This window comes from Pan troglodytes, chromosome 10 (genome assembly GCF_028858775.2).
Source record: "Pan troglodytes isolate AG18354 chromosome 10, NHGRI_mPanTro3-v2.0_pri, whole genome shotgun sequence".
Taxonomy (NCBI): Eukaryota; Metazoa; Chordata; class Mammalia; order Primates; family Hominidae; genus Pan; species Pan troglodytes.
The window spans coordinates 122,372,556-122,396,467 of NC_072408.2; the positions used below are offsets into that span (position 1 = coordinate 122,372,556).

At 45.7% G+C, this 23,912-nt stretch overlaps 1 long non-coding RNA gene and 1 pseudogene across 1 annotated transcript in view; both read right to left on the minus strand.

Annotated features, from left to right (window-relative positions):
- Positions 1–3,500: 3,500 nt before the first annotated feature.
- The window catches only part of LOC107967649 (uncharacterized), a 60,677-nt gene continuing 40,265 nt past the window's right edge, over positions 3,501–23,912 (minus strand). The window contains exons 4-6 of the long non-coding RNA XR_008538575.2: positions 20,071–20,179; positions 5,559–5,682; positions 3,501–4,893 (exon numbers count right to left, since the gene is read on the minus strand). This is a non-coding gene — a long non-coding RNA (uncharacterized LOC107967649). The remainder of the gene's footprint in view (positions 4,894–5,558; positions 5,683–20,070; positions 20,180–23,912) is intronic.
- On the minus strand, positions 15,265–15,751 carry LOC100613541 (ubiquitin-like; annotated as a pseudogene).

Below are 23,912 nucleotides of genomic sequence, written 5' to 3' on the forward strand. Positions count from 1 at the left end.
ACAGAGACTAGATGGTTCACAAAGCCAAACGTATTTGCTATCTTGCACTTAATAGAAGAAGTCTGCTGAACCCTGGTCTAATTCCAGAGTCTTCCTCTTATTCACTGTACCTGATGGTAGTTTTCCTGGTAGAATACTGATACACAGTTTCCATTTGAACTAAACTTGCAGTTAAAAAGAGGGGTGGGGAGAGTTGTTCTAGCCCCGCTCTCTTTTGCTTTATAGATGAGAAGACTGAATGCAGAGAAGCTCAAGGTCAAAAGCAAGGTCAGCCTGTACTGAGTATGAGCACACACACATCCCATGTTCTATTTCTTGTGCTCAGTCTGCAAAGCTGGAACATGTTCCTAATTCCCACCCACTCTGGCTGAGTGCTCACATGGAATGCACGTGTGCCCACGAGCTCACGTTTACATCTGAGTGTAGGTGCCCTGGCACATACCACCCCCCCCCACACACAGTGGCCTCTGTAACATGCCCACACACTCAGCTTGCAGATAGACACCCTATCACGCTGCTCTGCACTGTGAAAAGCTACCCTGCCCACAGGCAACCGCTATAACGTACAGACAAGATGCCTCCTTCCTGTTCACTCAACAAGCACACACAATCGATGGGATAGAATGCTGGCATGTGTCCTCCCCCAACAAAGCTTAGGGTGGTGCAAAGAGGCAGGGGCTGGTGATCGGGGCATCCAATTGGTAGCCCCACATCTGCCTCGGGTTTCTCAGGGCCCCCAGTCTTCCCATGTGTAAAATAAAAGGGGTCAGCCACCGCTTCACATTTTTTAGGTAAATTCATTTAAAGGTGAAATTCACAACATAGTTCTTACTGGAAAACCAGTATCACTTGTCAAAAAAGTAACTACAAAAAAAGCAGCAAGTCAAAAAAGTGACAAGACAATGCATAGAATGGGAGAAATTATTTGCAAATCATGCATCTGATGAGGGAATTGTATCAGAAGATATAGAGATCTCTTACAACTAACTCAGTAATACAAAGGACAAAGACCCCAATTTAAAAAATGGGCAGGCTGGGTGCGATGGCTCAAGCCTGTAATCCCAGCACTTTGGGAGGCCGAGGCAGACAGATCATGAGGTCAGGAGATCGAGACCAAGCTGGCTAACACGGTGAAACCCCGTCTCTACTAAAAATACAAAAAAAGTTAGCCGGGCGTGGTGGCGGGCAACTGTAGTCCCAGTTACTTGGGAAGCTGAGGCAGGAGAATGGGGTGAACCTGGGAGGTGGAGCTTGCAGTGAGCCGAGATCGCACCACTGCACTCCAGCCTGTGCAACAGAGCGAGACTCCGTCTCAAAAAAAAAAAAAAAAAGGCAAAGGACCTGAATAGATATCTTTCCGAAGAGATTATACAAATGGCCAATAATCACATGAAAAGAGGCTCGGCCATTAGGAAAATGCGAACCAAAACCACAAGGGAAGAACATTTCATATCCATTAAGAGGGCTGTGATCAAAAAGACAAAGAAAAAGTTTAGGGAGAATGTGGAAAAGTTAGAGACCTGCTCTACCACTGGTGAGAATGGAAAATGGTACAGCCACCGTGGAAAACTGTCCGTTTCTCAAATGGTGATGCCCCAGCAATTCCTCTCCTAGCATATACCCCAAGATAAATAAAAACATACATTCACACACACAAATTAATTGTACACAAATGGTCATAGCAGCATTATTCATAATAGCAAAAAAAAGTAGAAAGCCAAATGTCATTAGCTGAATAAACAGAACGTGGTTTATTCATGCAATGGGATATGATTTCACCATAAAATGGACTGAGGCACGGACACATGCCCCAACATGGATTAACCTTGAAAAAATGACGCTAAGTGAAAGAAGCCTTGTATTATTCCATTCACGTGAAATGTCCAGAATGGGAAACCTACAGACACAGAAGGAAAGTAGATAGTAGATTAGTGCTTGCCCAGGGTTGCAGGAGATGGGGGCAGTGGGGGTGATGGCAGAGAGGCATGAGATTTCTTTTAAGGATGGCGAAAATATTCTAAAATCGATTGTGGTGATAGATGTACAGCTCTGTGAATATACTAAAAACCACTGGATTATACACCTTATGCGGGTGAGTTGTATGCTATGTGAATTTCAATAAAGCTGTTAAAAAATAAATGTAATGAAATCAAGTGCATTATTAAATTCTAGTTGGATACAGTTGCCCACCTAAGGTGTTTCACCTGTGGCTGTTCTCATTTTATTAAAAAGAGAGATTAGCAGCAATGGGGAAAATGTTAAAGACATACTCCAAGATGGGGAAACTTTCTTTTTAGTCCAACCGGATAGATTGAAGGAAAGTTGAAAAGAGGATAATCTCTACGCAATACAGAGTATTTAATTCTGGTCCTCAGCTCATCAAATCCTATCTCAGGTAACCCGGTAGTACCTGCCCCATCTTTAGAATCATTGAAGATAGCTGTAGCCTCTTACCTTGGCTTTTCGCTCCTGCCCTTGTCCCCTTTCAGCCTGTTATTAGCAAGGCTGGCAGGGTGATTGTGTTAAATATTAAGAAGCAATAGTTACATCACACCCCTCCTTTGCTCAAAACCCTCCCATGGCTCCCATCTCACTCAGAGTAAAAGCCAAATTCTTACGATGGCCACAGGGCCCCATATGCTCTTGTCACCATGTCTCCCTAACTCTCTGACCTATACTTACCTTCTGTTCATCCTTCTGAGCCCATGGGCTTCCTCACTGCTCCTTAAACACACTCTCTACCTGACCACTCTGGGGCTTTGCAATGCCATTCCCTCTGCTCAGATGCTCTTCCCCCAGGCAACGTGCATGGCTCACTTTCTCACTTCCTTTGAGTCTCTGTTCCAGTGTCAACTTAGCAGGGAGGCCATGTCTGACCACCCTATTCTCTACTCCATTTCCAGCCTCACGCAGTTTTACCCCCTTCCCTGCTTTACTTTTCTGCCTAGTCCATATCACGAGCATATTATTTATGCATCTGTTGATGACTTCTTTCCACCAGGGTGTCAGCTCCATGAGGTCGGGGACCTTGCCTGTTATATTCACTTCTATCTCCTAAAACAGCGGCTGGCACAGAGTATGTGTTTTAAACATATACATTCAATGAATGAGTGAAAGGCTGAGTGATTGGAAAATCGTAGACTAGGTGACACTTCAGTATCCCTCTAAGCCTAATAGTCTATAATTTAATTCTTGGTAATGGAATGTGATTCAACAATTAGAGCTAGGAGTCTGGACACCCATCCTGTAGGGTCCCGTGATTTTTTCCAAATCGCTCATATGGTCTTCCCTATGAAGACCATATTCCTTTCAATTCCCCAATAGGGGTGAACTCTTCCTGCCCAGACCTGCGGAAGATTGCTTAGATGACATTACATATGTTTTATTGAGCTCTCTGGGTGTCACATCCTCTGCACACATCTCTCAAAGAAGACTAACAATATTAATAATAAAAAGCAACAGTAATACACCGTGATTGAGCACTGACCACATGCCAGGTTCCATTGCAAGCATTTGGCATAATTTATTTAATTCACACAACACCAAAGGATAGGTAGTAGTATTCTCCCCACTTCATGGATGAGGAGACTGAGGCACAGAGAGGGGGAAAGTAGTGCCCAAAGACACACAGTTGGTAGGAGGAGGAACCAGGATTTGAACTCTGGTTATCTGATTCCAGCGATCACATGTCTAACTTCTCATAACACTGGAAGGTGCTATTATTGCCCTAGGAGAAAACTGTAGCTAAAAAATAAATAACCGATCGGATATTTAAAGCCAGGTCTTTCCAACTCAAGTGGTTGTAAGGAGAAGGAAGAGGAGGTGGAGAAGAGGAACGCTGTTCCTAGTGCTTAATGTGTCCCAGACCCTATTGTAGAGGCTTCAGGTGCGTTGTTTTGTTTGAATTTCAGAGCAAGTCAATGCAGAGGAGAACACTGAGGCTCAGAGAAGTTCAGTAACTTGGCCAAGGTCACACTTCCCTATTTCCACTTTTGGACTAGTAGTCAAGCACTTATCCCCCAAAGCCTCCAAGAAAAGGCTGTTGGACCAAGATGCCCCAGTTGGACAAGGTCTTGGCCAAACATCCATCTCCAAAGGCCCGGGAGAAGAAGCTGGTGGGCAGAGCTGCCCCAATTCAATCCAGTTGAACTTCCATCTGCCTTTGCAAGGACTCAGGGCTCGAGGGCAAAACACTGGTAAGCTCCTGAAGCTGGGGCAAGGACAAAAGAGAGCTAATTAAGACTGAAAGCAAGACAAGGACCCCAAGCACTGCCTCCTTTTACTTTAGAGAGACCAGATAGTCTTACGTTTCAGTCATTTATTTGCAGACATCTATAATGGCATCTTCAAGAGACCTGTGTGCACCTTGTCTGAGTTGAAGTACACACCCTGAAGAGGAGCCAGTTATGAAGGACCAAATGCACATATTAAAATTAAACATCACACGATTCTCAAAGTATTGGTTATTAATGCCCAGTGGCCTCACTTGCGCGGGGATCCACATTATTTCTGTGCACATTTGGAAGACACATTATCATGGCAAACTGCCAGGCTGAGATGAACTGTGGGTTCAACCAATCACCAAATGGTTCATTCATTTATCCCTGAGACAATTTCCTCAGAGAGGAAAAGGCACTTGCCTAAGGTCACACTGCTGGTAAGTGGCAAAGCCGAGGTGTAAACTCAGGCAACCTGTCTCTAAGCACCTCACATAGGCGGTGCTTCAGTCTGTTTGTGTGCACTCAGACACTTCCAGTGAAATTTTGGCATGAAAAGGTACAGCAATTGCGAGGTGAGCTAAAGGCGGTTATTTTCCCTCTGCTGAAGCACGAAGATTCATCGCTGATTCTATGAGTTGGTCTTTGCTGCTCTTGGTAAGAATGACCTCTCAACCTGTGTAGGGAAGGTGGGCATCACTGAGTCACTGAGATGCTGGAAGATTCACTTTTTTAAGAGCATGAATGAAAGGCAGTTATTCAGATGATCAAAAACGCTTCACAAAAGGATTCTGTGCCGGTGTCTCTCAATAGCAAACTTCCTTCCTCTTGTCTTAGAAATTCATTCACTTATTCATTTAGCAAATGTTTATCAAGCCTCTAATGTATGTCTGGAACTCTTATAGGCACTTGTTCATAACTGTGAACAAGACAGATAAAATCCCTGCCCCCAAGGGGCTTATATCCTAATGAGGGAGACAGATAACGTGGTAGGCTGAGAACTAGTGCCCCGAAAGATATCCACTTTTGAATCCCTGGAACTTGTGAATGTTAAATATTTTTTACCATGTTTTACCCCACATGGTAAAATAGAAATAAAAATAAAAGCATGTTTGCAAATGGGATGAAGTTATGGGTCTTGAATTAGGAATGATCCTAAACACATTAATTATAAGAGGGAGGCTGGCCAGGTGCAGTGGCTCATGCCTGTAATCCCAGTACTTTAGGAGGCCGAGGGGGGTGGATCACTTAAGCCTGGGAGTTCGAGGCCAGCTTAGGCAACATGGTGAAACTCTGTCTCTATAGAAAATACAAAAATTAGCCAGGTGTGGTGGTACATACCTATAGTCCCAGCTACTTGGGAGGCTGAGGCAGGAGGATTACTTGAGCCCAGGAGGTTGAGGCTGCACAGTGAGCCATGATCATGCTGCTACACTCCAGCTTGGGAGACAGAGCAAGACCCTGTCTAAAAAAAAAAAAAAAAAAGGGAGGGGAAAGAAAAAAATAGGGAGGCAGAGGGAGATTTGACACACATTGAGGAGGAAGTGCTGTGAAGATGGAGCAGAGAGAGATTACAAGCCACCACTGCCAAGATTGGAGTAACGCTAACACAAGCTGAGGATACCAGGTATGATTATCAATTCCATTTTACAGATGAAGAAACTGAGTCTCAGAGAGGAAAAGGAACTTGCCTAAAGTCACACTTTTGGCAAGTGGCAAAGCTGAGATGTAAACCCAAGCAGCCTGTCTCTAAGCACCACACACAGGTAGTATCTCAGTCTGTTTGTCCCTCACCAATTAGAACCTTCCTCCAGGAGTTGAAAGAGACATGGAACTAATTCTCCCCTGGAGCCTCCCGAGGGAGTACGGCCCTGCCGACACCTTGACTTCAGCCCAGTGCTACCGATTTCAAACTTCCTACGCCCTGAACTAGGAGAGAATACATTCCTGTTGTTTTAAGCCACCAAGTTGTTCGTAATTTGTTACAGCAGCCATTAAGTGAACAAATGTAGATCATTAAAAAAATCCGATGCATAAACAGTACCGTGCCAGGTGCTGTGCAAATGGGACTGAATGCTCAACGGAACTTTTCAGAGGCATCCCCTGCATCCAGTGGGGCTCTTCCGTAATGGAAAGTCCAATGACCAGGAAAGGCTTCACTTCCTGGCTCCACTTTCCTTCTGCTGAAACACAAAGATTCATCACTGATTCTATGAGTTGGCCTTTGCTGCTCTTGGTGTGCTCCCTGTAAGCACAATCCCAAGGCCCGATGGAGCCTTCTCCCTGCATCCTGTTTAAGCCCAGCAACTTCCCTCGCCAATTAGAGGCTTCCCCTTCAGCCGGTCTGGCTTTCCCCACACCTGCCGAGGGAAGCACGTGTCGGCCATTAGCGTCTCTTCATGCCACCGCTTCATGTCACTTCATTGTTCCCCAGTTGGCAACAGCTCTGCAGAAATGACCCCATTTGGAAATGTTTGTGGGAGTCTGAGCAAAAGATCTACACAGCCCTCTTCTGGGGAAACACGAGGGTTATCAGAACTACCTTTTCTCAAATACCCATTTCATGCCAGAGCTCCATCTCCTCACTGCTCAAGATGTGGCCCGTGCACCTCCACATCAGCATCCGCTGGGGGCTGAGGACCACACCTCTCATTCCCTGCCCAGACCTGCCAATTCTGATGCTGCATTTTTAGTGTCTTTTGTTTGTTTGGTTTGAGACAGGATCTCACTCTGTCACTCAGGCTGGAGTGCAGTGGTGCAATCATGGCTCACTGGAGCTTTAACCTCCCAGGCCCAAGCAATCTTCCCATGTCAGCCTCCTATGTAGCTAGGACCACAGGCAGGTGCCAACATGCCAGGCTATTTGAAGATGTATTTTAATAAGATTTCTGGGTGACTCATGTGCTAGTAAGAGTAGGAGCTTTCCCAAACTACCACTAGAGATAAGGCCAGAGACTGGGAGTCCTGGTTTCCATTATCAAAGTGGCTGATAGTCCTGATTTGCCTGGCTGTACGGAGCTCAAAGCAATATTCCTAAGGCCCAGGATATCTCAATTTTGCTTGTTTTCAGTGTCCTGGGTCACTGGGAGTCTTTACTGTCCCCAGGATCCACTTCCCAATTTTCCAGTAACTTTCCTTACTTAGGGATCAAGTCAAGTCCACCCCTAATATGTGAGGTCTCAAGGTGTAGAGGCCATGAGGGTGCACCTTGCAGACCTCTAACTACAGGAGGTGAAGTTGACTGAGGACCCCAGCACTGAACTATGACATTCATCACTGTTTTGCTCAGGAGGGGCTGCATTTCCCATGGCTGCCCCTAGCCAGTGACTGACAACAGCAGGGACACTAAGGCAGGTTTGTTCCTGATACACATGGGACTTTATGGATGGTGGACTTTGGCTTGAGGATCCACCTTCCTCCCCCCATGGCTTTGCTGAATCTCCTTAGGCTGCACCATGGTCTAGAACACTTCCACCCTGCCTTCCTTCCCTCTCTCCTTTACTCTGGGGGTCAGACCTGCATGGCTCACCCAGCCTTCTGCAGCTGGCTCCCGCTTTATTTCCTCCCGTAAGTATTTCTCTTAATAAAATGCGTGCACATTTAGTCCTACCTTGGTATGGGATTCTTGGAGGACCCAGTTACATACAGGGCAGGAGGACAAACTAAGTCCCACAAGGTCCCAAGGTTTCTCCCCACCTCTCCAAGCCCAAGGTGGGCAACCTCTGTTCATAAGATGCCCCTAGCATGCATCTCCCCTGACTCAGCCTTTATGTTCCTTGAAGGAAGCTGAGGCCAGGGGAACAGCTTTGAATTTAGATTTCTCAGGCTTCCAGAGTTTCCCGTGGGAACATGAAGCGTCAGGAAAGGAGCGCAGCTTCTTTCCACCCCAGTTTTCCCTATCCCCAGGACTCAAGTGCACTCAAGGGGTCTCCTGGTTTCTACATCCAAACTGCACCCATATCCCACCACCCCCTTAACAACTGTCCCTCGTGTCTAGGACCAGAAGCCTCAGCCTCTGCTGGGAGGACAGATGCAGGGAGGTGTATGCAGAGCCTGGAATAAGGCCTGGAACTATTGAAGTACGGAAGTCAGGGATTCCACTACCCAGAGGAAAGTCTTCCCTTAGGCCCCATGGACTTCCCATCCTGTGGGAAGGGACATAGCCCAACGAGGCCAGAGTGGAGTCCCCCAAGACTAGGTCTAACAATTCATTGTATTCAGCTGTTCCCCACCCTTAGTCCCTGAAGCCAGCATGGGCCCCACCCCAGCTCCCGGGGCAGACATATCACCTAGATATTAGCCACAGTGGTTGGTTCTTGGATGGCCAGCTGACCTAATGAGCCTCACAAAACCTCTCAGTGAGAAAGCTAGGAGAGAAGCATGTGTTCCACGTGCTGACCTTGGGCTTGGGGAGACAGAGATTCCCAGAGCACTGCTGCCATCTTTTCCCCTTACAAGATGGCCTGTAGCTCCCAGAGGCGGCTGTAGGGAGTCCAGGAATGAAGCCAACACAGCAGAAGGCAGAGCCAAGAGAGGGGGGAAAAGAAACAGAAGCAATTGCAGCCAGTACCAATCTGAACCCTCAGCTTCCTTCAGTTACACAGGTTCATCCACCACTCAAAACAGAATAAACCCAAAGACATATATATGGCCTCTACCTTGAACTCCAGTCTTATTAAGAACAAGAGTGAGCGGCTTCATGCAAGCTCTGTTCTCACTCCTAAAAAACCCAAAAGCTCACCAAAGAAGAGATATATTTGCCAACTAAGCCCATGAAAAGATGCTGACCATTATTAATCATTAGGGAATTCGAATTAAAACCGTAATGAAATAGCACTACTTATCCACCAGAAAGGATAAAATTTTAAACCAGAAAAAGAAAATGAAAGAAACTGGCAATATGGAATACTGGCAATGATGTGAAACAACTAGAACTTTCATACACTGAAAGTAAGAATGCAAAATCGTACAGCCCTTTGGAAACACAGTTTGGCAGTTTCTTTTGTAGCAAACATACTCTTACTAGGTTACCCAGTAATGCTATTCCAAGGTATTAACCCAAAAGAAATGAAACATACACCTACAAGAAGACTTATATGTGAATGTTCACAACAGCATCCTTCATAATCACCAAAAACCGAAAATAGCCTAAATGTCTCTCGATAGGTGAATAAATAGACCAAATATGGAACAACCATACTGATATGATTTGGATCTGTGTCCCCACCCAAATCTCATGTTCGAATGTAATCCCCAGTGTTGGAGGTGGAGCCTGATGGGAGATGATTGGATTGTGGGGGTGGATTTCCTCCTTGGTACTGTCATCAAGATAGTGAGTAAGTTCTTGAGAGATCTGGTTGTTTAAAGGCATATAGCACCTCCCCCCTTGCTCTCTTCCTCCTGTTCCGGCCATGTAAAATGCTGGCTTACTCTTTGCCTTCTGCCATGATTGTAAGTTTCCTGAGGCCTCCCCAGAAGCCAAGCAGATACCACCATGCTTCCTGTACAGCCTGTGGAACTGTGAACCAATTAAACTTATTTTCTTTATAAATTATCCAGTCTCAAGTATTTCTCTATGGCAATGCAAGAACTGACTACCACAGTGAAATATTACTTGGCAATCAAAAGGAGCAAACTACTGTATACACAACATGGGTGAATCTCAAAAGCACTATGCACAATGAAAAAGGTCAGACACAGGAAGCTACACATGGAATGAATCCCTTAAACGACATTCTGGACAAGTCAAAACTATAGGGACAGAAATCAGATCAGTGGCTGGCAGGGGTTGGGGTGAGGGAAGAAGAAAGAAGAAACCTTTCGGAGTGATTGAGGGGTTCTATAGCTTGGTTGTGGTGGTGGTTACATGCCCATAAATATTCATGAGGAATCATTGAACTGTACATTGAAAAAGGGCATATTGTATTTCACTGAATGTAAATTATATGTCAACAAACGTGACTTCATATATATATTGATACGTTTGGATATTTGTCCCCTCCAAATCTCATGTTGAAATATAATCCCCAACGTTGGAAGTGGGGCCTGATGGGAGGTGTTTGGATCATGGGGGTGGATCCTTCATGAATGGCCTAATGACATCTCTTTGGTGATGAGTGAGTTCACGCAAGATCTGGTTGTTTAAAAGTGTATGCACCTCCCTCTCTTTCTTGCTTCCATGCTCAGTGTGTGACATGCTGGCTCCCTGTCACCTTCTACCATGATTGCAAGCTTCCTGAGGCCTTCACCAGAAGCTGAGCAGATGTTGCCGTCATGCTTCTCATTCAGCCTACAGAACCGTGAGCCAAGTAAACCTCCTCTCCTTGTAAATTACCCAGCCTCAGGTATTTCTTTATAGAAATGGAAGAACAGTCTAACACATACGCCAAGTGAATACCAGTGCTTATCATGTGTTCCAAATCCTTTACCTGAATTAGCTCTTCTAACCCTCCTAACAACCCTACAAGGTGTGAGCTATTATTATTACCATTTTACTGATGAGAAAACAAACAGAGAGAGAAGGAGTTACCTGCCAAACATCACCCAGCTAGCAAGTGGTAGGCTTGGGACTCAAACCCAAAAAGTGTGATGCAGAGCCCATGCCCATCCCCACTGTACCACAGTTTGCAAATGGGGGCACGGAGGCCAAATCATTTGCTACATTCACCAACGAGGTCAGAGAAGGGAGAATGGGAGCAAATAGGGTTTAGAAAAAGAAAAACCTTGTTCCAGGCCCAAACATGCTGATTTTCCCACAGTTGCTGCTCCAATTCTTCTGGCTAATTCTTCAATGCCAGCCAACTCCCTCTGGGCCCCTAACTCGAAAGCCCAGCAAGATTCTGCGAGAGAAAATGACTGCTTCCTAAAAGCACCCAGTGGATTTCCCTGACACATCTTGTCGGCACTCAGAATGCCCACGACAGCTTCTCCTGAAATATTTTCCAGGTGAGCTCTCTGACTGCCCCAGACTCTCAGACTTGCCTCTGATTACTCCTGTTCCCTCACGGCTGGAATCGCCTGTTGACAAGACCTCTCACTCCTTCCAAGCCCAGATCTGACCTTCCCCAGTTTCTTAGATCAAATGCAGAAGCAGGTGCTTAAGGAGGGTGACTGGATGGTGTTAAAAGCTGATTTCTCCTCCTCTTAACATGCGAGTTGGAAGGTGGTGACCAGAGGGGAAACATTTAGAGGCAATGTTCCTCCAGGTGCCATTTCCACACAGTGGGCCTGGAGCAAAGGCTGCTCCAACAGCAGGAAGAAAACCCACTGGGGCTGCCCGCTGGGGCTCTGGGCCTGACACAGGGGCACATTGGATAGATATTGCCAGGTCTGGAACTTTGTAAGGGGTTGCAAACATCTGTGCTGCAATGTTCTTCCCAGCTCAACTAGAAAGATGTACCAGACTTCACACAAAGCCTCCCCCAGGAAGTAGTTGAAATGCAGTTTCCACAGACCCTTAAAAGTGGCAGAGTAAGAACATCTGCCAAAACAGGAAAAATGTTTAACAACTTGACAAGGAATTTTTAAAAATCTGCCCCAGGGTTTGTCTACTGTAAATCTGTTAAAGCAGGGTTTTAGCCCAGGGATAGGAAGGTGTTGGGAATCTTGGTTCTAATTCCATTTTGAACTTGCCTATTCTCAAACCTCTTTGTCATTCCTGTGTTCTACTTTCTTCTGACTATCAGAGCAAACTGGTTGCCTGTTGAGGGCGACCTGTGACTGACTGGTTGTGACTGTTGTAGGTTAAGAGGGATTCTGAGTCATGCATGGACTCAGTGAGAAAGAGTGTTGTGATTGATTAGTGATGTCTGCCAGGACTGAGGCAATAGGGAATGATAACGGGCAAGCCACCTACTTCCCATCTCTATTATACACAAAAAGGAAATGGTAAAAGGAGGAAGACATCAGAAAAAAAGTATCAAAACTAAATGCAATTTAGTTTACTAAAAACCACCAGATACCTTTTAGAACCTGTTTCTGACAAGCATAGCCCCAGCTACTGACTCCAGTGCCACCCCAGAGAGTCCACTAAACACTCAACACCTGCAAAGCATGAAGCATGTGGTCTTCTTCTGAGAAGAACACAGTTCCTTCTGCATAATGATGTCATTATTGTATTCTGTGATCCCACTACCCTGGCCACAGTCGATTGGTTAAAACAGTTGGAAACTTTAGGCCACAGGCACCTGTTTGGGTAAATAAAGTTTTACTGGAACACAGCAACACTCATTGGTTTGTGTATTATCTATGGTTACTTTTGTGCTACAACAATGGAACTGAGTCACTGTGACAGAGACTGCATGGCCTGCAAAGCTGAAAATTTTTATTCTCTGGCCCTTTTCATTAAAGTTTGCCAACCCTTGTATTAAAGAGTTGCCATTCAATGTAAATGTAATTGAAAAGAGGGGTTCATAATAAAAGTCAGCCATCTATAAGTTATCTTGAGGATAGTCACTGTCATGCCATATTGGCTGATGACAAATTATTTCCGTCATCAGATTCTCTCTCTTTCCCTCTCTCTCTGAGGGAGATACAGGGTGAATCAAGGTTACTAGAACTACTGCTGGATCCAGAATGGAAGTGAAACACTGGTCTTGTTTCCCATGAGTCTTGCTCTATAGCCTAGTCTTGGAAACACTGTGTTATTCCCTATGCTTTCATACTTGCCTGCATTTTTATAAAATAAACTCTCATGACCTAAGGGTAGGAGAGTTAGGGGATTTCACTTCTCATGCCACTTCTGGTAGTGCCTGTCCAGTACAGTGTCTGCAAACATGAAGCCTGGACAGGAAAGAGTACCATGATGGATCAGTGATGTCTGCCATGGGTCATGGAAGGAGAGGAGAGATAGTAATGTGTGATGTGTATTTAACAGCTAGGGCTTAAGTTAATCTTTGGTGCCTTCTCTTTGCAACGTAAGAGTCTATCTTCTATATCCACCTTATTACCACCTTCTCTCATCTTCCTTGGAAGTTAGATTTAAAATATATCATTCTGTTTGTGAATATGCACCCTTGTGCCATTTTCTCCAGAGAGTTTCATATGTAATCTTTATTTCCTCAGTCAAACAACAAACATCTCCTCAAACATGCTTAATTTCTCTTATTTTAAAAGACTCCTGGCCAGGCATGGTGGCACACACCTGTAATCCCAGCACTTTGGGAGGAAAGTGGGCAGATCACCTGCGATAAGGAGTTTGAGGCCAGCCTGGCCAACATGGCAAAAACCCGTCACTACGAATAATACAAAAAATTAGTTGGGCTTGGTGGCACATGCCTGTAGTCCCAGCTACCTGGGAGGCTGAGGGAGGAGAAACACTTGAGCCCTGGAGGCAGAAGTTGCAGTGAGCTGAGATTGCGCCACTGCACTCCAGCCTCGGCAACCGAGCAAGATTCCATCTGAAAAAAAAAAAAAAAAAAAAAAGACTCCAGCAGCAGGTGCCAAGCTCAGCACATAATACTCATTTAATGAATCCATGACGCTTCTAATTTGGGGATTGAAGGTGCCAGCTTTCCTCTTTGAGCTCTGATTCTCCATTTATTCACATCAACTTTGAGGAAGACATACCGTTTAGTTCATCTAAAAGTTTCCCTTAACAACTCAATCCCCTTTATTCTTGTGCAGTGCCATGGACGTCCTATGCCCCACAAGTCCAGCTGGCTTGGCTGGGATCCACCTGGCTGCAGAGTCACTGTGTGTCCGGGTGCAGTGACTATCCACGAGAAGTTGGACTTGCCCTTTGTTTCCAAGTTCTAATCCTGACCCCTGCCTGCTTCCTTCTTGGCTTCTCTCCACCTCTAAGCTTACGTCACTCTCCAAGGCCTCCTCCCACCCACTCTGTGACCTTTCTCTCTAAAATATGGCCTACAGAGTCTCTATATAACAAAGGCTCATTTGGCTGGTGACAATCATTCCAAGCCTTCCCAGGACTTTCCAGCCTCCAGATCCGAAGAAGGTTATGTTAACTTAAATACCCACAGGTCTCTGACTCATGTCCCTTACCTGTGGAATTGCAGAATCATTTCCTACTCACCTGCCCTTACCTTCCCTAGTTACTGCTTAGATTGGCCAGGGGTAGCCCTCATTTAGTAAGTTTATTCATGATCTTCTTGGTGCATGCTTTGTTTTTTGTTGTTGTTGTTATTGTTGTTTTGTTTTGTTTTGTTTTGTTTTGAGTCAGAGTCTTGCTCTGTCACCCAGGCTGGAGTGCAGGGCCATGATCTCAGCTCACTGCAACCTCCGCCTCCCGGGTTCAAGCGATTCTTGTACCTCAGCCCTGCAAGTAGCTGACACTACAGGCACCTGCCATCACACCTGGCTAATTTTCGTATTTTTTGTAGAGATGGGGTTTCACCATGTTGGCCATGCTGGTCTCAAACTCCTGACCTCAAGTGATTTGCCCACCTCAGCCTCCCAAAGTGCTAGGATTACAGGTGTGAGCCACTGCACCCAGCCATGGTGCATGCCTTTTGTCACCCAGGGCCCTAAAACAGAACTGCCTGGACCCTAGTCTTATACAAATCTCCATGACAAAAACTGCTTCTCATTTCCCCTTAACTCTCCTTCTACACAGAAGAAATGCAGTCGGCTCTCAGGAAGGCAGTCTAGAGCACGGTTAAGAGGACGACGTTGCACTAGACAGGTGGATTTAAATTCAGATTTCCACTCTTTCCTGGCCACTCAGATGTTAACTAAACTCCCTATGCCTCAGTTTCCACATGTGTAAAGTGGAATATTGATACGGTAATCATTAACTTATAGAATTGTGTAGGTGTATTCATTCTCTAGGGTTATTGCAAGAAATGACCACACACTGGATAGCTTAAAATAATCGAAATCCATTCTCTCATTGTTCTGGAGGCCAGAAGTGGGAAATTGAAGTGTCCACAGGGCTCATTTCTTCTGAAGGCTGGCAGGGAGGATCTGTTCCCTGCTCCCGTCTTACCTTCTGGTGGCTGACAGTGGTGACAGTAGTCCTTGGAACTCCTCGGTTTATAGACACATTACCCCAAACTTTGCCTCCATTTTCTTTTTTTTTTTTTTTTTTTCTGCCCCAGTCAATGAAAGGGACACTTTATTGATCCCCAGGGCCATGAGGCCCTGTGGGGAAGTGGGGAAGGAAGAGCCTTATTTGACCTTCTTCTTGGGGCACAGGTTGTTGGCGTGGCCGCATTTCTTCTTGCAGCAGTTGACAGCACGGGGGTGAGCACAGCACTGGCACAGATCATCTTGTCACAGTTGTATTTCTGGGCAAGCCAATGGAGGGAAGGCTTAATAATGCCACCTCACAGGCGCAGCACCAGGTGAAGGGTGGACTCTTTCTGGATGTTCTAGTCTGAGAGACTGTGGCCATCCTCCAGCTGTTGGCCCAAAAATATCAGACACTGCTGGTCAGGCAGGATGCCCTCCTTGTCTTGGATTTTAGCTTTGACATTCTCAATGGTGTCACTGGGCCCCACCTCGAGGGTGATGGTCTTGCCCGTGAGGGTGTTCATAAAGATCTGCATCTCTGAGTCTGCAGCTCAGCCGCCTCACTGAAGAGAAAGAGCGCCTCCATTTTCACATCACCTTCCTCCATGTGTATCTCTCCTCTGTGTGCCTCTTACAAGGACTCTTGTCCCTTAGGGCCTACCCTGATAATCTAGTGTGTTCTCATCTTTGAGATTCTTAATTATATCTACAAGACCTTTCTTTCTTAAAAAATTTTATTTTTAATTTATTTTTTATTTCCATATTTTATTTTCCATAAAAAAATTTCCATATTTTTTATTTCCAGTCCATTGGGAACAGGTGGTGTTTGGTTACATGAGTAGGTTCTTTAGTGGTGATTTGTGAGATTTTGGTGCACGCATCACTCGAGCAGAAAAACTAAACCCAATTTGTAGCCTTTTATCCCTCACCACCTTCCCACCCTTTCCCCTGAATCCCCACAGTCCATTGTGTCATTCTTATGCCTTTGCATCCTTGTAGCTTAGCTCCCACTTACCAGTGAGAATATGATTAGGTTACTCCAGGTTACTAAGAATGCCATTAAGTCATTCCTTTCTATGGTGGTATTCTATCATATATATATAACAGTTTCTTTACCCACTCATTGACTGATGAGCATTAGAGCTGGTTCCACATTTTTACAATTGTGAATCGTGCTGCTATAAACACGTGTGTGCAAGTATCTTTTTCATATAATGACTTCTTTTTCTCTGAGTAGATACCCAGTAGTGGGATTGCTGGATCAAAGGGTAGTTCTACTTTTAGTTCTTTAAGGAATTGCCATACTGTTTTCCATAGCTCTTGTATTAGTTTACATTCCCGCCAGCAGTGTAGAAGTATTCCCTTTCCACTGCATCCACAGCAACATCTATTAATTTTGATTTTTTGTGTATCTGCAAGACCCTTCTTACAAATAATGTCACATTCACAGATTGTAGATGTTAGGATGTAGACATATCATTTTGGGGAGCACAGTTCAACCCAGGACAGTAGGATTATAAGAGATGGTGCATATACTGTGCTTAGCACCATGCCTGGCACATAGCAAATAGTTTTGTTCTTATCATTCTTTAAAGGGCCAGAGCTAGGCTCTAGATTTAAAAACAAATATCTCTGATCTTCTCCATTTCCCTTCTCTCTCTCTCTCTCTCTCTCTCTCTCTCTCTCCCTCTGTCTGCTTAGTTTGAAATCTGCCAGAAGTTGAGCCTGAAACAAGGACTTGGATACAAGTAGTTTTATTGGTGGTGGGGGTAACATGGCGGGGGAGGGTCGGAGTGGGGAGGTCAAGGTGACCTCAGGACTCAGGTGCAAGGGAATGGACAGAGTGAGCCGAGGAAGAAGGAAAAGCCAATATGAGGCTATTTTTGTTTGTTTGTTTTTTGTTTTTTGACAGAGTCTCACCCCGTCACCAAGCTGGAGTGCAGTGGCACAATCTCAGCTCGCTGCCACCTCTGCCTCCCCGGTTCAAGCGATTCTCCTGTCTCAGCCTCCCAAGTAGCTGGGACTACAGGCATGCTCCACCACACCTAGCTAATTTTTGTATTTTTAGTAGAGATGGGGTTTCACCATGTTGGCCAGGATGGTCTCGATCTCTTGACCTCATGTTCCACCCGCCTCAGCCTCCCAAAGTGCTGGGATTACAGGTGTGAGCCACCACACCCGGCTGAGGCTACTTCGTATATGAAGCAGCTGTGTAGACAATGGGATAGAAATACCGTCGGAAGCTGTGAGAAGTGTACGGAATACATCCCAGAAATGTCCCGTTGATGGATCAAGGTGAGGCATTTAGACCCTAACTCCACCTGCTACCGGTTGAGGGTCACCCCCAGTGACTCCTGCTCATGGCCTCGGCAGCTTCCTACAGCTTCACAGAGGCCATGGTGCGCACTTGGATAGCGTACTGTCGATTTGAGTCTGAGCTTGCAGGAACCTCTGCCCGGCAGCTGCAGCTGCATTCAGAGGTGAGCAGGTATGATAAGGAACACCTTAAATCAGCTTAAGGGGGTATGATAAGGAACACCTTAAATCTCCTTGACTCCTCACTAGAAGCCAATGCATAGATATCTTCCATGATAGGCTTATTTTTTTTTCATGTTGTCACAGGTTGAATTGTGTCCCCTAAAAAGATACATTGAAGTCTTAACTCCCATACCAGTGCATGTGATTGTATTTGGAAATAGGGTCTTTGCAGATGGAGTCAAGTTAAGATGAGGTCCTCAGAGTGGCCCCTGCTCCAGTATGATGGGGGTGCCTTAATAAGAGGAAGAGAAATGGCAGAGGCTGCCATGCACAGGGGAAAAATGTGAAGACACACAGGACAGGGTCCGCATGATGATGGAGGCAGAGACTGGACTGACGCATCTACAAGCTAAGGAATGCCAAAGATTGCCAGCAACCAGGAGATGCTAAGAGAAAGACATGGAGCACATTCTCTCCTAGAGCCTTCAGAGAGAACACGGCCCCGCTAACACCTTGATTTGTAACTTCTAGCCTTCAGAACTGCAAGAGTATCCATTTCTCTTGTTTTAAGTCACCCAGTCTGTGGTGCTTGGCTATGGTAGTCCTAGGAAATGAATAAACATGCTCATTAATTCATTCTAGCAATGCCTGGGTGTGTTTTATGGGATGGAAAGGGCTCGCAAGTTCATTACTTAAACCAATCTTTGAGCCTCATTTTGGCTCAAATAGAACCCACTGACCATGGGAGTGTTCAGGGGGGATCTGGGTTGGAAACATGTGTCCTCTTCCAAATTGCTATGCAGCTCACCCACACCATCTGCCAGCATTCTTCACCCCCTCCCCTACTGCAGACCTGTTCCCGAGATAGCTCTGCTCCCAACATCCCTGAGAGTAATATCTTGACCAACTCAGGGACCACCTTATAAAAGACTCAAGACTTCACTTGCCAGGTACAATCGCATCCATTTGCACTTCTTTAAACTGCATGCTATTCAGCTTCCCTTCCATCATCACAGTGGACTCCACTTTGAATCCTCCCAGGCTAGAATTGTAGAGTGCATGGGCCCTTGGGATTATCAACGCTCATCCTTCCCACTTTACTCTTAGAGAAATGTTATAACTTTACCACCTATCACCCTAGGCCTGAGTCCTGCTCCAGGGTGGAATAGGAGTTCTGGCTTTCTCCTCCCAAACCATCTGTTCATTCTGACCTTGGTCACATTCCCTTTTTTGCGGGGGAGTGGTGCTGGGAGCATAGCATCTTCATGCCATCTCTTCTGCTTGTGCCTGGATTGTAGCCTTAAAGATTTTATCCAGAATGTAATGTAGGCAGGAAATTCCCACCAATACCAAGGGGCTAATGACAGCCATTGTGTTTCCTTATGAAAAGCAAGGGTCAGCACCTTTAATTGGAGAATAAATTACGAATTTGTCTTCAGTGTGTTTCTCACAGTTTCTCCTACTGTGCTGGGTGTACTAAAGACAGACGACACCCTACCCCAAAGTCAGTGTAGAAATGCAGACAAGCTTGAGAACATGAAATAGAAGATAAGAACAGAGAGAACGGGGGAGCAGAGGGAAGAAGAAGAGAAAAGAAATCTTCAAGAACACTTAGAAAACTATCTGCTGGTTAAATTCCAGGCTTTGAAATGCAAAGAATGGCATGTTCCAGTAGCTTTTTATAGACCTATGCTCTACAATATTAGAAACAAGCACAGCGGACACATAATTTCATGGTTACATCCCGATTTGGTTATTTTTGCCAGTGCAGCTAAGGGATACCCTGATCAGTAAAATCCAGATAATTTCCAAAGCTGTTGCATCAAATCCTTTGGCTTAGTCCTTTCTGCAAAACACAGGATCACTCCCTGACATTGCCAGAAAACTGTTACTGCAGACTGGCATTTCACCTTCTTTAAATGATTCTGACCACTTTCCCCAAATACAGAGGTGTTTCCAAAGTAGGAAGAACAGATAAATGTGCCAGGCACAGCATGCCTGTAGTCCCAGCTACTCAAGAGGCTGAGGCAGGAGGATTGTTTGAGATCAGGAGTTTGAGACTAGCCTGAGCAATGTAGCAAGACCGCATCTCAAAAAAAAGTTATAAAAAATTATAAAACATAGACTACACTCCATCTTCACCCACCTCCAAAACACACAAAGGAATTCTTGTTTTCATGGTGCATGCCTGGGTCATTTCTGCAGGTGATTCATTAAAACACCTGGTTTGGAGTCATAAATTGTACACCCGTTAAGTATACATATGTTAGTTACTGCTGTGTAACAAACTAACCCAGAACTTGGTGGCTCAAAGCAACAACCATCTTACTTGAGTCTAGTTGTCTAGTTGTCTAGAGACAAGTTGTCTAGTTCTACTGATGTGGGCTAGGTACAGCTGTCTTACTCATGCATCTGTGGTCAGCGGGTAGGTTGGCTGGGGGCTGGCTGGTTTAGGATGTCCTCAGCTGGGATGACTCATACCTTTCCAGTAGAGGGTGTTGTCATGGTGGTGACTAGCAGAAAAAAAAAAAAAAAAAAAAAAAAAACGACAAAACAAAACACAGTTTCCAGTGTCTGAAGTGAGTTTGTTACCACCCCATTGTCCAAAACAGGTCACATGCTCAAGCCACAAACTGTGTAGGAGGGCACTACCAAAGGTTATAGGCACAGGGAGACATCAAAATGAGATGCATGTCTCCAACCAATTTACTAGAGGGTAGAAACTGCACAGGTAGCTATTCAACAATAGTATGCTAGCTACATACAGAAAACAAAATGAAAAGTTTGGAAAATTATCTGATCATCCCCTTGATCAGTCATCAGAAAACATTTTAGTAAAGAGCTAGGTAGTAAAATTGCAGGCTTGCAGAATGTGCAGTCTCTGTCACAGCCACTCAAGTGTGCCAGTGTAGCATGAAAGCAGCTATGGAACACATAAATGAATGAGTGTGGCTGTGTTCCAATAAAACTTTATTTGCAAAAACAGGGAGCTGGCCCATGATCTTGGTCATCATTCATGAAACTGACATTTGCTGGGGCCAGACTATGGGCCAGGCACTGTGGATGTGAAGATGAATAAAACATGTCCCAATGAGCTTTCAGCCTAATATGGAGACTGGCATACTGTAAGAGCTCAACAAATACGCAGTGAGTTAACATTAATGGGAAGATAGGTAATAAAGAAACACAATGGAAAGGAATGTTGCTGGGGCCATAGAAGTCTAGACAGGGTGCAAGGGATAGGAAGAAAGAGGCTTCCAGGAAGAGGTTACGTTTGAAGACTGTGTAGGCGTTCTCACAAGCATATCTAGGGTAGAGTTTGGAATTCCAGGCTGAGGGAACGGAGAGATTAGAGACCAGGTGATGAAAAAGAACTTGGCGAATATTTAAGCGGGGCTGGACCAAAGGGTGTTTCATTTAGCTTTCAATTTTTTTGGCTGGGTCTAGATTCTTTTAAGCCTAAATTATTCGAAGGTTCAAATTTCCGCAATCCTTGGGGAATACCCAGTACCTGAGGTATTATGACAGCATGTCTTTTCGCCCTACCAAATTTAAAGAAGCGATATGGCGCATAGAGAATGAACCAGATTAGGAATCAGAACTGGGCTCTAATTTCCCTCACTCCTCTCATTGCTCCCTGGATAACCATGACCATTTCACATGCCTCTTTATGCCTCAATTCCCCTAACTACAAAACGGGGGAAATAATGTCTCATAAGATCGCTGTAAGAATTCCAAGAAATATCTACGATGTGCTTAAACACACTGCCTGGTTGGGGATAAACACTCAGAAATGCTAGCTAGCTATCCTCATCTTCATTGTTATCATTGTTGATCATCATTGCCATCTTCATTTACTCTTCTCTCTACCCAATCCGTCCTTGAAACTCCCTACCCCAGACACTGAAGCCTCCAGAGATGAACCCAGAACTGGCTCCAGAAACAAGTCCCCCACCCCCTGCTGTTTGTTGGGTGGGGTGAGTTGGGGGGCGCTGTCTGAGTCTCTGTTGTGTGCACAGCCAGCGAAGATGCCTAGAGCAGGGTTGGAGACAGGCAGTGGCGGAGGCTGCGAGTTGCTCGCCAACAAACAAAAGTTGCCTTTCATCTGATCCAGTGCTCCCGAAGAGGAATCACTTCCTCCTGCCTGGGCGTTTATGAAAGCCGACAGCAGAGGCGAGAAAACAGCCAGCTCTTTCTGCGCGTGATAAAACCATTACAATCAATTTAGGCAGCTCGCAGGCGCGCAGACAGACTCTGTGTCGACTGGATTCTGTTACCGGGAGTGGGGTGAGGGGAGCTGGGGCGGGGTGGGGGGCGCGAGGGGGGCCTTCTGGGAGACTGGAGCATTCGGCCTTCCGCGGATGGGCCCCATTACGGCTGCAGGCTGGCGCCACTGCTGCGGGGGCTCGCTACCCAATGAAAGTGTCATCCAACTGGAAGATGGGGGGGCTACCAGTGTTAGCTTAACTCCTGCGGTCTCGCAGACTAATTGCTCACGGTGGAAACACGCCTCAAAGTGCTTTGGCCTCGTCAATAATAGGGTATCAGATGCTTTCCATTCCACAGCGCATTGATCTGTTTCCTCCCCAGGCCTCCTCCTGGCTCCGCTCCCTGGCGTCCCCCCACCGGTGCTGCCCTGGCTTCTACCTCTGATGACTCTTCTTCCTTTTTTTTTTTTTTTATAAGTGTTTTCTAAGCGTGTATTTAGCATGAGTGGTGCCTAAGTGCTAATTGTTACACCACAGATTGATTGGCGACGAGATGGCTTGCCAAGTTCCTCCAGTCTCCCGGGGGGAGGAGGGCGGGGAGGAGGGCGGGGCGGAGGGAGGAAGGGTGGGGAGGGCTTAGGGTGGGGGTGGCAGCGGTTGTCGGAGGGAGGAGGAGAGGGGAATCCTTGATACTTCTGAGTTGCCTCTGAATCTATGTCTTTCTGGGTTGGAAACTCGTGCCTGCCGTCCGGGAGATTCAGTGAGGAGGCAACCTCTACTGATACTTTGTTATTTGAGAAAATGGCATTGCTTTCTTTGCCAGTGCTGAATAAACCCTGGAACAGGCCGCAGCTGATGGAATCAAGCAGGGAGGATAAGTAGTGGGGTCAAACGTCCTTGCTGTCCCGGGCAGGGAGCACGTTGTTTTAGCCATGGCACCCCCTCAACAACCCCCAGTCCAGGTCTAGGTTAGGGTCCCTGCCAAATGCCCTGAGAAATAGAAGTCTGTACTTAGCCCATCATCCCTTTTTGGAGTTACTTATTATCTGGTGCTTTCCACTGACCTGTTTTCCACAATGGTGGGAACCTAACGCGGAGCTTGTCAGGTTCATGTTGCCCCCAAAACATTTATTCTCATTCATCCAGACCACTGGGTTTTGAGGTCTTTGGAAAATGGGGTTAGCTGAGCCTGTCAAGATTCCCGCAGGTGGGATTCCTTTGACACCTAAAATCCTTCCAAAGGCAATGCTGGATGCTTCCTTATAAGGCATAGAAACTCTGTCTTGGCAATGAATACGCTGAAACACTTGCACCTGACAGGTGAACCTAAAATTTTTGGGTGTGTGCCTACTTAAAATGAGACAGCATGGAGTCTATTAATCCAGTTGTGAAATCCAGCCAGTTTTGGAGAGCAGCTTCTGACCCACTTGGAAACTCTATCCTCCAGGTGGAAAGTGGGGGGCCTAAGAGACATAGGCGGTGAGGTGCACTTGGAAGGCAGACAGCCTGAGCTCCACCTCTCATCCATCTGGTGACACTGGACAAGGCACTTAACTTCTTAGTGCCTCAGTTGGCTCACTTGTAAAACAGGGATAATGGCAATGCCCAACCCATATCAGGAGGGCAAAATGAAAAGCCATCTGGTGATTAATAAATATTCCATCAGCAGTGGCTGGTACAATCACTGCTTTGTAATCTTTCTTCTTCGTTCTGAAATACTCAGCATTGTATAGTCTTGCTGCTCAAAGTATGCTCCGTGAGCAGTGACTTCAGCTCATCTGGAAACTTTTTAGAAGTGCAGAATCTCAGATACTGCCCCAGACCTACTGAATGGGAATCTGCATTTTCACAAGATTCCCCAGGAGATTTGGGAGCACACTGAAGTTTGGGAAGTACCAACTTATACATACTAGAACCCCTTCTTCCCCAATCCAGAGCATAGTAAATGCACAACTTATATTTGGACTTCTTGGGGAGGGCAAGCATGACATTTAACAGCTACCCCAGGATGAGACAACTTCACTTGCTTTACAGTGGA